Source organism: Aquarana catesbeiana, linkage group LG01 (genome assembly GCF_042186555.1).
Source record: "Aquarana catesbeiana isolate 2022-GZ linkage group LG01, ASM4218655v1, whole genome shotgun sequence".
Classification (NCBI taxonomy): Eukaryota; Metazoa; Chordata; class Amphibia; order Anura; family Ranidae; genus Aquarana; species Aquarana catesbeiana.
The window spans coordinates 936,428,869-936,440,989 of NC_133324.1; positions in this window are offsets into that span (position 1 = coordinate 936,428,869).

The window sequence follows — 12,121 nt, forward strand, 5'->3', positions numbered from 1 at the left end:
GAGGTGCACTCACTTTTGTTGCCAGTGGTTTAGACATTAATGGCTGTGTGTTGAGTTATTTTGAGAGAACAACAAATTTACAAGTATACGAGCTGTACACTCACTACTTTACATTGTAGCAAAGTGTAATTTCTTTCGTGTTGTCACATGAAAAGATCCAATAAAATATTTTACAAAAATGTGAGGGGTGTACATTTTTGTGAGATACTGTATATATATATATATATATATATATATATATATATATATATATATATATAAACTGCAGGTAAGGGTGAATCCATGTGTTATGTTAAAGTATGTGCCCCAGTATATGTTATTTATAAAAACTTCACTTCATACCTAATTTCAGTGCGCTGCTCGGCGCTCACGTGACCGCCTGACGCTCAGCAGGAGCCAATGGCTGTCTCAGCCAATCAGAGGGGGAGAGACCCGGAGAGTTCCAGCCAGCCGAGGCTGTCCTGCACATCGATGGGCTCAGATAAGTATTAGGGGGCTGAGTGGGCTGCTGCACACAGAAAGGTTTTCTATCCTAATGCGTAGACTGCATTAAGATAAAAAAAACTTCTGACTTTACAACCACTTTAACTGTTCAGCCCTTTTTTAGTTCCTTTTATAAAATTTTGCAAATAAATAATTTTTGTACATAAATTTGGGCCAAAATGTATACCGATACATATCTTTGGTAAAAATAACCCAAATTAGTGGATATTGTTTAGTCTGTGTGAAAGTTAAAGGGGGTCATTTACTATAGCGCCAAAAAATTCTTCTGCAGTACCAAAAAATAACTCTCAAAAAAGGCAAGACAGATTTCAACTCTAAGAAAGTCAGCACTATAATGCAAATGGAAAGCAGCGTTATTGCAGACCTGGGGGGTGTCTATAGTATGCCTGTAAAGGGGCGCATGTTTCCCATGTTTAGAACAGTCTGACAGCAAAATGACATTTCAAAGGAAAAAAAGTCATTTAAAACTACTCGCGGCTATTAATGAATTGCCAGTCCGACAATACACATAAAAGTTCATTGATAAAAACGGCATGGGAATTCCCCACAGGGGAACCCCGAACCAAAATTTTTAAAAAAATGACGTGGGGGTCCCCCTAAATTCCATACCAGGCCCTTCAGGTCTGGTATGGATATTAAGGGGAACTCTGGCCAAAATTTAAAAAAAAAATGGTGTGGGGGCCCCCCTCAAAATCTATACCAGACCCTTCAGGTCTGGTATGGATTTTAGGGGAACCCCGTGCCAAAATTTTTAAAAAAATGGCGTGGGGTCTCCCCAAAAATCCATACCAGACCCTTATCCGAGCATGCAACCTGGCAGGCCGCAGGAAAAGAGGGGGGGACGAGAGAGCGCCCCCCCTCCTGAACCGTACCAGGCCACATGCCCTCAACATTGAGAGGGTGCTTTGGGGTAGCCCCCCAAAACACCTTGTCCCTATGTTGATGGGGACAAGGGCCTCATCCCCACAACCCTTGCCCAGTGGTTGTGGAGGTCTGCGGGCTGGGGGCTTATCGGAATCTGGAAGCCCCCTTTAACAAGGGGACCCCCAGATCCCGGCCCTCCCCCCTGTGTGAAATGGTAAAGGGGTACAAAAGTACCCCTACCATTTCACAAAAAAACTGTCAAAAATGTTAAAAATGACAAGAGACAGTTTTTGACAATGCCTTTATTTAAATGCTTCTTCTTTCTTTTATCTTCTATCTTCTTTCTTCTACAAGCACAAATACGGTATCTGGATGATGTCTGTAGCTATAGGCATCACTCAGATATCCCCGCTCAAAGCAGAGGACGTAATTTGGCGTACGGCGGGTGGGAAGCGGTTTTAACCCTTTCATGACTAAGCCTATTTTTGAAATTTGGTGTTTACAAGTTAAAATCCATATTTTTTGCTAGAAAATTACTTAGAACCCCCAAACATTATATATATTTTTTTAGAAGAGAGTCTAAAGAATAAAATGGCGATTGTTGCAATATTTTTTATCACACGGTATTTGTGCAGCGGTGTTTTAAACGCAAATTTTTGGAAAAGTGACACTTTCATGAATTTTAAAAAATCCAAACAGTAAAGTTACCCCAATTTTTTTGTATAATGTGAAAGAGGATGTTACGCCGAGTAAATAGATACCAAACATGTCACCCTTTATAATTGCACGCACTCGTGGAATGGCGACGAACTACGGTACCTATGAATTTCCATAGGTGACGCTTTAAAAATTTTTTACGGTTACCAGGTTTGAGCTACAGAGGAGGTCTAGGGCTAGAATTATTGCTCTCGCTCTGACGATCGCGGCGATACCTCACATGTGTGGTTTGAACACCGTTTACATATGCGGGCGCGACTTCCGTATGCGTTTTCTTCGCTGCGCGAGCTCACGGGGACGGGGCGCTTTAAAATTTTTTTTTTTTTTTTTTATTTATTTTATTTATTTTTGTACTTTTATAAATTGTGTTTAAAATTTTTTTTTTTTTTTTTACTTTTATTGCTGTCACAAGCAATGTAAACATCCCTTGTGACAGTAATATGTGGTGACAGGTACTCTTTATGGAGGGATGGGGGGTCTAAAAGACCCCCCATCCCTCCTTTACACTTCAAAGTATTCAGATCGCCGAAAACGGCGATTCTGAATACTGTGTACTTTTTTAAATTCGGCGGCATTGGCAGCCGAGTAAACGGGAAGTGACGTCATGACGTCGCTTCCGCGTTTACAATTAGAAGGCTGGAACGAAGCCACTCACAGCTTCGTTCCAGCCCGCCCCCAGCCGCCGGAGATTCCCGAATGGACACCGGGCCTCCCGATCGCACGAAGCTGTGAGTGGTTTCGTTCCAGCCTTCTAATTGTAAACGCGGAAGCGACGTCATGACGTCACTTCCCGTTTACTCGGAAAGCCGAGGACGCATATGTGCGTTCGGTCGGCGGGAAGGGGTTAATGGTGTTCGCACAAATTTTTTTTTCCCGCAAAGCACAAACTTCCCATCTGTCTCGACACAGGAGAACAGCGTAGTGACGTCAGCATCACAGGCCACGCCTTACACGTTTCGTCACTACAGGACGTTATCTGGGGCTTTGCCCAACCCCCAGACAACGTCCTGTAGTGACGAAATGTGTAGGGCGTGGCCTGTGATGCTGACGTCACTACACTGTTCTCCTGTGTCGAGACCGATGGGAAGTTTGTGCTTTGCGGGAAGCCTGTGAGACGCCGGGATATCCTTGTTTTGCTGTCTACCTTTGCCTATGTGATCGGATTCGTTTGTAAGTGTATCTCTTTTTTCAATAAATCTTTTAAGTGGAACGATTACACTATGGGAGTTTTTTCTGTTGATATCTCCTGAGCAAATGCAGATCTAGCCTCAATACAGGATGCCGGTATAGGTTGTTGGGAGACCTTAACATTCCCTATGCTTGCTGAGATCACCTGTGTGATCAATGTAGTCGGTAAGGAGCCTCAATACTAACTTGGGTGTATTTAACTCTTGGGAGCCTGGATTCTTTTCATCACGTTTTTGGGACTAGTTCCTTGATTACTTTATGGACTTTTATATATATATGTTTTTTTACACTGTGTGTGATGGGACTCTTTCATGCATTTGTATTGTGATTATCATCACTTGAAATGTTCTCTTTACCTATTATGTATTTTTTTATATATTTTTATTTTTTTCACTGTTGATGAACGAACATTAATTACTTATAGCACGGTTTCATGATATACTGTGTTTTACTTATATAATTTTCCTATTCCTAAATGTTTTTTGGTTTTTCACTTATCTTTCACATGATTACTCATTATATCTGATATCTGTATTCAGACTACAAGGAAGTGGTATACTGACGGAAACACTCAAGTGGAGTGTGGGACGTTCCGTGACATTGGTGGCAAGCAGTGGGAAGCTTCCTGCAGTCTGGGAAATCTAAACCTCCACCTGGATCCAAGATCAGCATAGCAGACTTCAGTCACCCCAGTGGAGATATGGACCTGGCATCAGAGTTCCCAGAGCTGCTGCGGATCATCCTTTCAACATACACCAGGACTGTGTCTGAGGATGAATACCTGGAGCTTAGGCAGCAAATTCGGGTGGAGCTCTAAATTGGAGCCCTCCAGCTCTCTGGTATAAAACAGGGCAAGTGCTTTCCAACCCAAGAGCAACAGGCCAGTGACCAACGGGCATTGCGGATGGCATTCCTGGGAGAGCGACCCCAGGAGCAATGGGTGACTGAGTTGGACAGGCTGGTCCAGCAGGAGATAGAGCTGGACAATCGTTATTGGGCTCTGCAATGGTACGCAGAGGAGGGATATTTAGGGGAGACAACAGAATGCTCTCCGGAGGGATATGACTTTGGAGGCCCTGGATTGCTGAGGGAGAGCCTTACAGATCATTTTGTTTTTGGCAATGAAGGGGAACCTGACCTTGAGGACCTGCGAGAATATAGAGAGGCTATGCTCGGTCTTGCAGGGGTCTCAGAGCTCAAACCTGATCTGGACCATTTGCTAAGGAAGGAACAGCATCTGGAAAGGGCATACAGGAAACTGCTAGAACACATTCAACAGCATGCCAGAGAATCGGCAGTGGAAAATCTGAAGATTGCCGTCCACAAACCTGAAGTGCTGACCACAGGGCAGAGCTTTGCTAACCTCTGCCCAGCACTGATAACATCTTCTGGGTTCCATGGACAGGAGATGGCGAACCTCTATCCCCAGACACCATTTATAGAGGTAGGGGATTTAATAGACTTTTCTGCTGAGGAAGAACAACCTGATGAGCCTCCAGCTGAAGATCTGGTAACTGAACAGAGGGTCCAAGACCTCTGCCCCACACTTTTAGCAATTCCAGAGACTGGGGATTTAATAGATGTTTCTGTAGAGGAGGAACCATCTAGCAAACCCCCAGCAGAAGTGCTGGCAACCGGACAGAGGGTCCAAGACCTCTGCCCCACACCTGTGGCAGTTTCGGAGGCTCAGGGTGAGAAGGTGGCAATCACTTCCCAGCAGCAGATACAGGGGGGGAAGGGAGAGGAGGTGTTTGTTGTCCCTCCCCAGTTGACCAGGGTGGAGGAAGCGGCCTTTCCTCCCCAGCAAAGATCCGTGCACCTGGGAGACAGTACCATAGACATGTCATCCCAGCAGCCAGTTGAGGGAATGGAAAAGGAAGCAGCCAGCTCCTCTTTCCAATGGCAGCTACACAGTTTGGGAGTGGAGGAAGCCAGCCTCCTGCCCCAACGGTTAGCCAGAGCGGAGGATGCGGAGTACCCAGCAGAAGTGCTGGCAACAGAGCAGAGTGCTACCAACCTCTGCCCAGCACCGGCAACAACTGTGGAGTTCCAGGGAGCCGGGGCAGTTGGCCCCTCTCTCCGACGACAAGCTGATGTAGTGGAGCTGCTACTCCCAGCTACTCCCATGGGGTGATCGGCCCCTCTGCCCAGCAGCAGACTGAGCCCAGGAATGTTAAAAACAATCCAGCTGAAGCCCTGGCAGCCAGACAGAGAGTAAATGACCTCTGCCCCACACCTACTGAGGTCAACTATTCCTTGCAGCCAAGAATGGAGATCATGCGGGAAGACTATGTGAGTTCACTCTGCCTGACTATTGCATGCCCAGACCAGGTGGAGGTCTGGGACCTTGTTAGTCAACCTTTGATGGGGGAGAAATGTGACAGACTCATCCGGGACAGAGGCTATTGGAGGGGACTGAAAGCTAGCCTCTTGCCAACAGATTATGGGCCCTGGCATTTGGGGGAATGGTGCTCTCTGTGAGCTGTATGCCTGGGGACCCTGGGGTTGGTGTTACTTTGGATTCAGCTCCATTTCCCCCCAAACCACACAGACTCTGGGAACCCTTTATATGCTATATTAGAATGGTGACTGATTCATACCGTTGGGACTCCTACTGTTAAATGCTAATGTCATCAATTCCAGTTACCTGTCAGTTGTCTGCTATAATGTGTATATTGTAAATAAGTCTAGTGTGGCTCTAAGAGTCTTTTCACCCATTGTTGTTTGTGTTAATTAACTCTGTTACTGTGTGAAGCTCGGTGACCACAAGTCTGGGCAAAAGGCCATGTCTCAGTCACCTAGGCTGTATAAAGGATTAGATAATTAGCTCATGTTAATTAGGTTACAGTTGTATTGTTAGAGGAGGTTCCAATGGCATATAAAGTCAAGTAATTTGGATTCTAAATAAAAATAGTCCATGTTAGCAGTGAAGCAAGTGTCGCCTTGCTTTATGCTTGGGAGCGGTTGGAATATCTGATATCTGTATCCAGACTACAAGGAAGTGGTATACTGACGGAAACCCTCAAGCGGAGTGTGGGACGTTCCGTGACATTTTTTATTTTTGTTTAATTTCAGATATGCAAATTTGTATTTCTACTTATGATATTTAAAGGCGTTCGATAAGAAATGGTGTCCCTGGGTTAGCAGCGGGAGGAAATCATTCAGCTGAAATCACACACTTTCATTCCTGCATGTCAGTCCCGACTGCAGGGGGAATTTCAGAGACATCGGTGCAGAAACTGCACTGATATCAATACAAATTGCACCCCAAAGTCGCACCAATTAAAACAGCGCAATTGCTACCACTTTGACATGTCAAATCACACCAATGTGAACTAAAGCTGACACATACAACACTGCCTATCCACCAGCTGAATTCATTACCTGCAATTCTCCACAGCTGTTATATGTAAAGATTCCACCTTCATCAACTTGCAGGTGTGCAGAAGCCTAGGTTTACATTGGAGCGATTTGTCATGCGATTTGAGAGATCAAATCGCATGACTATTGGCAGCAATTACACTGTTCCAATCGATGCCACTTTTTTTGTGGCGCCGCACCAATTTGCTAAAGTAGTTCCTGCACTACTTTTGCCGATTTCAGGTGCGACTTCAATAGACATTTGTGTATAAAGTCACACGGATGTCTATCAAGTAGCACCTGAAATCACGCTGACCTTGCTTGGAATTTGTGCTACTTCAAGTGAAGTAGCGCGATTTCAAAGTAGCATCAATGTGAACCAGGGCAAAGAGATTCGTTTTTTGGTGCACAAATACATATTGAAATAAAATATAAGATATTGCACTTTCCCAAAACCACCACCCACAAAAACTAAAGAGAAAGAAAAGTAGAAAAAAAAAAAAACAAACACACACACACACACACACACACACACACACACACACACACACACACACCAAAGTTCAATAATGTACTTTTATTTTACCAGCAGAAAAAAAAAAAAATACATTTACTAGCTTCAAAAAAATTGACAAGATATATGGTGCTACATTTAGCAATGGGATTTTAAGGGCCCTGCTCATAGGAGCTTACAATCTAAAATTTGACAAAACCTTAGAGTGGACACAGCTTTAATTTCAGTGTATAATGGGCAACACATCACATTTTTATCTGCAAGATTATAGAAACATACTTAACAGTCATTCTTACAAAGCATTCCAACATAATATTACAACAGACTTATTCAAAACACCCACCACCAGCCCACAATCCACACATACATACAACATACATACATACATTGGTGGCCATGTTCTGCTGGAAGCTGCATTTCGGTGTACACAATTAAACGAGATCAAAAAGAGTAGGTTAGCAGATGCTTCCAAATGATGTTTGCATGATCAGACAGGAACAATACACGCACAACATTGACAGCATGGCCACATAAACCCACTTTTGATTAAAAAAATGCACAAGAATTTCATCAAATCTCCCAATATCATTCCTTCTCCCCCACAAATCACAGCAAAACACCTGACCTTCTCAAGCCAAACGAACCCCCCCTACTGCAGGCCTTTATATAAGAGAGGTTGTATTGTTAGCACACTGACACACCCAATAGAAGTACATGCCCACCAGTATCTTTCAATCTGTCTCTTCATGTATATCTAAAGTGATTGCACCTGAAGAGCAGGAACACATAATAGTATTCGCAACTGTGTTAGCCTTGGCTATGTGCATCAAATCTCCAACTACAGGACAAAGATCAAAGTAAACAAAGCATTAGTTTTCTAAGCATATGTACCTGTGCAGTGTAAACCCTAAAATTTGAAACGTCCAAGTCCCTGGGCATGACTAGTGCTAATAAACATTAACATCAGTCCCTGGCTGCAATGAGCTTCCAATCTAAAGTCCAAAATTAACTTTCTTACATTAGAACCTATTTTGACAGGAGACAAATAAAATGCCAGCATGTCTTTGGATTGTGGTGAGAAACCCACACAGGGAGTAGATATAAACTTCAACACAAGGATTAGCATGTTGGGGAATTGAACCAACATCCCAGGTGCTGCTAGACAGATGCACATAAACTATAATGGAATCCCAGTATTAGTATTGGGTTCAAAACTCATTTGACCAACCCTTTGCAGCTATAACAGCTTCAACTCTTCTTGTCCACAAGGTTTAGGAGTGTGTCTATGGGAATGTGCATTTGTGAGGTCAGGCACTGATGTTGGACGAGAAGGCCTGACCTACAGTCTCCTCTCTAATTCATCCCCAAGGTGTTCTGTTGTGTTGAGGTCAGGACTCTGTCCAGGCCAGTCAAGTTCCTCCACCCCAAAATCACTCATCCATGTCTTTATGGACCTTGCTTTGTGCACTGGTCCAAATCATTTGGTAGAGGGGGGATTATGATGTGGCGTTGTTTTTCAGGGGTTGGGCTTGGCCTCTTAGTTCCAGTTAAGGGAACTCTTAAGGCGTCAGCATACCAAGACATTTTGGAAAATTTCATGCTCCCAATTTTGTGGGAACAGTTTGGGGATGGCACCTTCCTGTTCCAACATGACTGCACACCAGTGCACAAAGCAAGGTCCATAAAGACATGGATGAGCAAGTTTGGGATGGAGAAACTTGATTGGCCTGCTCAGTTGAGTCCTGGCCTCAACCCGATAGAACACCCTTTGGCTGAATTAGAGTAGAGACTGTGAGCCAGGCCTTCTCATCCAACATCAGTGCCTGGCCTCACAAATGCACTTCTGGAAGAATGATCAAACATTCCCATTGGCACACTAAACCTTGTGGACAGCCTTCCCAGAAGCTGTTCTAGCTGCAAAGGGTGGGCCAAATCAAATTTTAACCCTACGGACTAAGACTGGGCTGCCATTAAAGTTCATGTGTGTGTAAAGGCAGGTGTCCCAATACTTTTGGCTAAATAGTGTATCTGGAAAAGACTAATGCCCCGTACACACGGTCGGACTTTGTTCGGACATTCCGACAACAAAATCCTAGGATTTTTTCCGACGGATGTTGGCTCAAACTTGTCTTGCATACACACTGTCACACAAAGTTGTCGGAAAATCTGATCGTTCTAAACGCGGTGACGTAAAACACGTAAGTCGGGACTATAAACGGGGCAGTGGCCAATAGCTTTCATCTCTGTATTTATTCTGAGCATGCGTGGCACTTTGTCCGTCGGATTTGTGTACACACGATCGGAATTTCCGACAACGGATTTTGTTGTCGGAAAATTTTATCTCCTGCTCTCATACTTTGTGTGTCGGAAAATCCGATGGAAAATGTGTGATGGAGCCTACACATGGTCGGAATTTCCGACAACAAGGTCCTATCACACATTTTCCGTCGGAAAATCCGACCGTGTGTACGGGGCATTACAATGGTGGTGGAACCCTCCTACACATAAATACTACATTTAGACATAATTATAGGACCTGGGAGATAAGACGACTTCTCTACATGAAGCAACATGGTTGGGATTTGAACCCATACACTCAGGGATGCAAAGCAGAAGTTCAAACCTCTAAGCCACAGACCTGCCACATGTGAAAACCTATTACTCAAGAGTTATTCTTCTTGATTTATTCTGTGATATTTGGTGTTTTTTTGTGGGTGAGAGTAGACTATTACCCTCAAATCTTTGGGAATTACATTTTGATTTCTGATGTTGGTACACATATCACATTTTTTGGCCTCAAATTATGAACATTTGGAAATAAATAAAAAGCAAAAATAATTGTGATTCATTTTAAATTTGCATCAGCAATAGTATTGTTTGTGGTTTGTAAAGACACCTGTGTGAGTTTGGGGTAAAGATTGTAGTGAGATGGAGAGTAACAAGTGAAAGTGACAGAGAAAAATATATTTTACCAAAACATCAAAACATTCCACATTCTAATATTCTTCGAATCAAAATATTTTAAGTAGAAGCAACAATGTTGCAAAGGAAATTTTATTTCACAGAAAGATACATTTCATCTCAACATTAAAAGGTTTTTTTTTTGTAAAAGTTAAAATTGTTCCATTAGAAGCAATGGCTGAAACTTCATTTTGACTAAATTAGAGCAGATTTTCATTTAAAAAAAAAAATGCTCTCTAATTAGCTCTCATTTTGGCTAAAAAAGACACTTTAGTTAAAATGAGAGTTATTTTCAGGTCTGAGCATGCTCATTTGTTCTGGCACCTAGTTGTCCAAAACGGGAAATTTTTCACTTCTCAGACTTTTAAAGATATTTCAGTGTAGAAATCACTTTTTCACACAGTTTAAAAGCAGATTATCTTTAAATAATATACCGCATATTTCAGTACCATTTAGGCAATTATATCATGCTCTAAACATTATTTCCATGTGCACTACTCCAGGTTTTAGCAGAGTAAGGGTTTGGGCGCTATTTGGTTTCAGGGAACTATAATAAATTCGATTTTGGGAGTATTTTCTCACCAGCGCTATAGTGAATACCGTTTTCGCGCTAATTACTGTGAATTAGCACTAATTACCATGAATTAGCGCTAATTAGCGCTAATTCACAGTAATTAGTGCTAATTAGCGCTGCAGCTCTATAGTAAATGACCCCCATAGAGTCTACAAGCTATGGTGCCAATCATTGAAAATTGATCACACCTGATACACTGACAGACTATCTTGAGGCCCTGAAATGTCAGGACAGTACCAATACCCCCCAAATGACCCCTTTTTAAAAAGTTAGACAGTCCAAGGTATTTAGTAAGAGGATTGGTAAGATTTTTGAAGTTCTTGGGAAAATTAAGACATTTTTATTTATTTTTTTTACGCAAAATTGTCATAATAACAAGTTATTTCTCACACACAGCATATGCATACTTGCAATTACACCCCAAAATACATTCTGCTACTCCTCCTGAGTATGGCGATACCACATGTGTGAGACTTTTTCACAGCCTGGCCACATAGAGAGGTCCAACGTTCAGGGAGCACCGTCAGGCATTCTAGGAGCGTAAATTACACATATAATTTCCTAACGCCCTATCACGTTTTGAATGCCCTGGAGCACCTGGACAGTGGAATTACCCAGAAAATGACCCGATTTTGGAAAGAAAACACCCCATCGTTTAATCTATGAGGCATAATGAGTCTTTTGAACATGTCTTTTTTTTCTACGGGTTTTTAGAAGATGTGGAAAGAAAATTAAAATGTTTTTTTTTTTTTTACACAGTTGTCGATTCATTAGATATTTCTAACACATAGCATATGCATAACAAAAATTAAACCCCAAAATACATTCTGCTACTTCTCCTGATACCACATGTGTGAGATATTTACACAGCCTGGCCACATAGAGAGGCACAACATCCAAGTAGCACCTTCAGGCATTCTAGGAGCATAAATTGCATAACAAATTTCATTCCTACCTATCACACTTTTGAAGGTACTGGAGCATCAGGACAATGGAAACGCTCACAAAATGACCCCATTTTGGAAGGCAAACACTCCAAAGTATTTTCTATGCAGCATGGGCTGCAGATAGGTACTCAGGTACTCTGATGGGCTGCTGATAGGAACTTGGGTGCCCTGATGGGCTGGAGACAGGTACTCAGGTAATCTAATGGGCTGCAGATAGGTACTCGGTACTGTGATGGGCTGCAGATAGGTATTCGGGTACTCTAATGGGCTGGAGACAGGTACATGGGTACTCTAATGGTCTGCAGATAGGTACTCGGGTACTCTGGGCTGGAGACAGGTACTCTGATGGGCTGGAGACAGGTACTCGGGTACTCTGATGGGCTGGAGACAGGTACTTGGGTACTCTGATGGGCTGAAGATAGGTACTCGGTTACTCTGATGGGCTGGAGATAGGTACTCCGGTATGATGGGCTAGAGACAGGTACTCAGGTA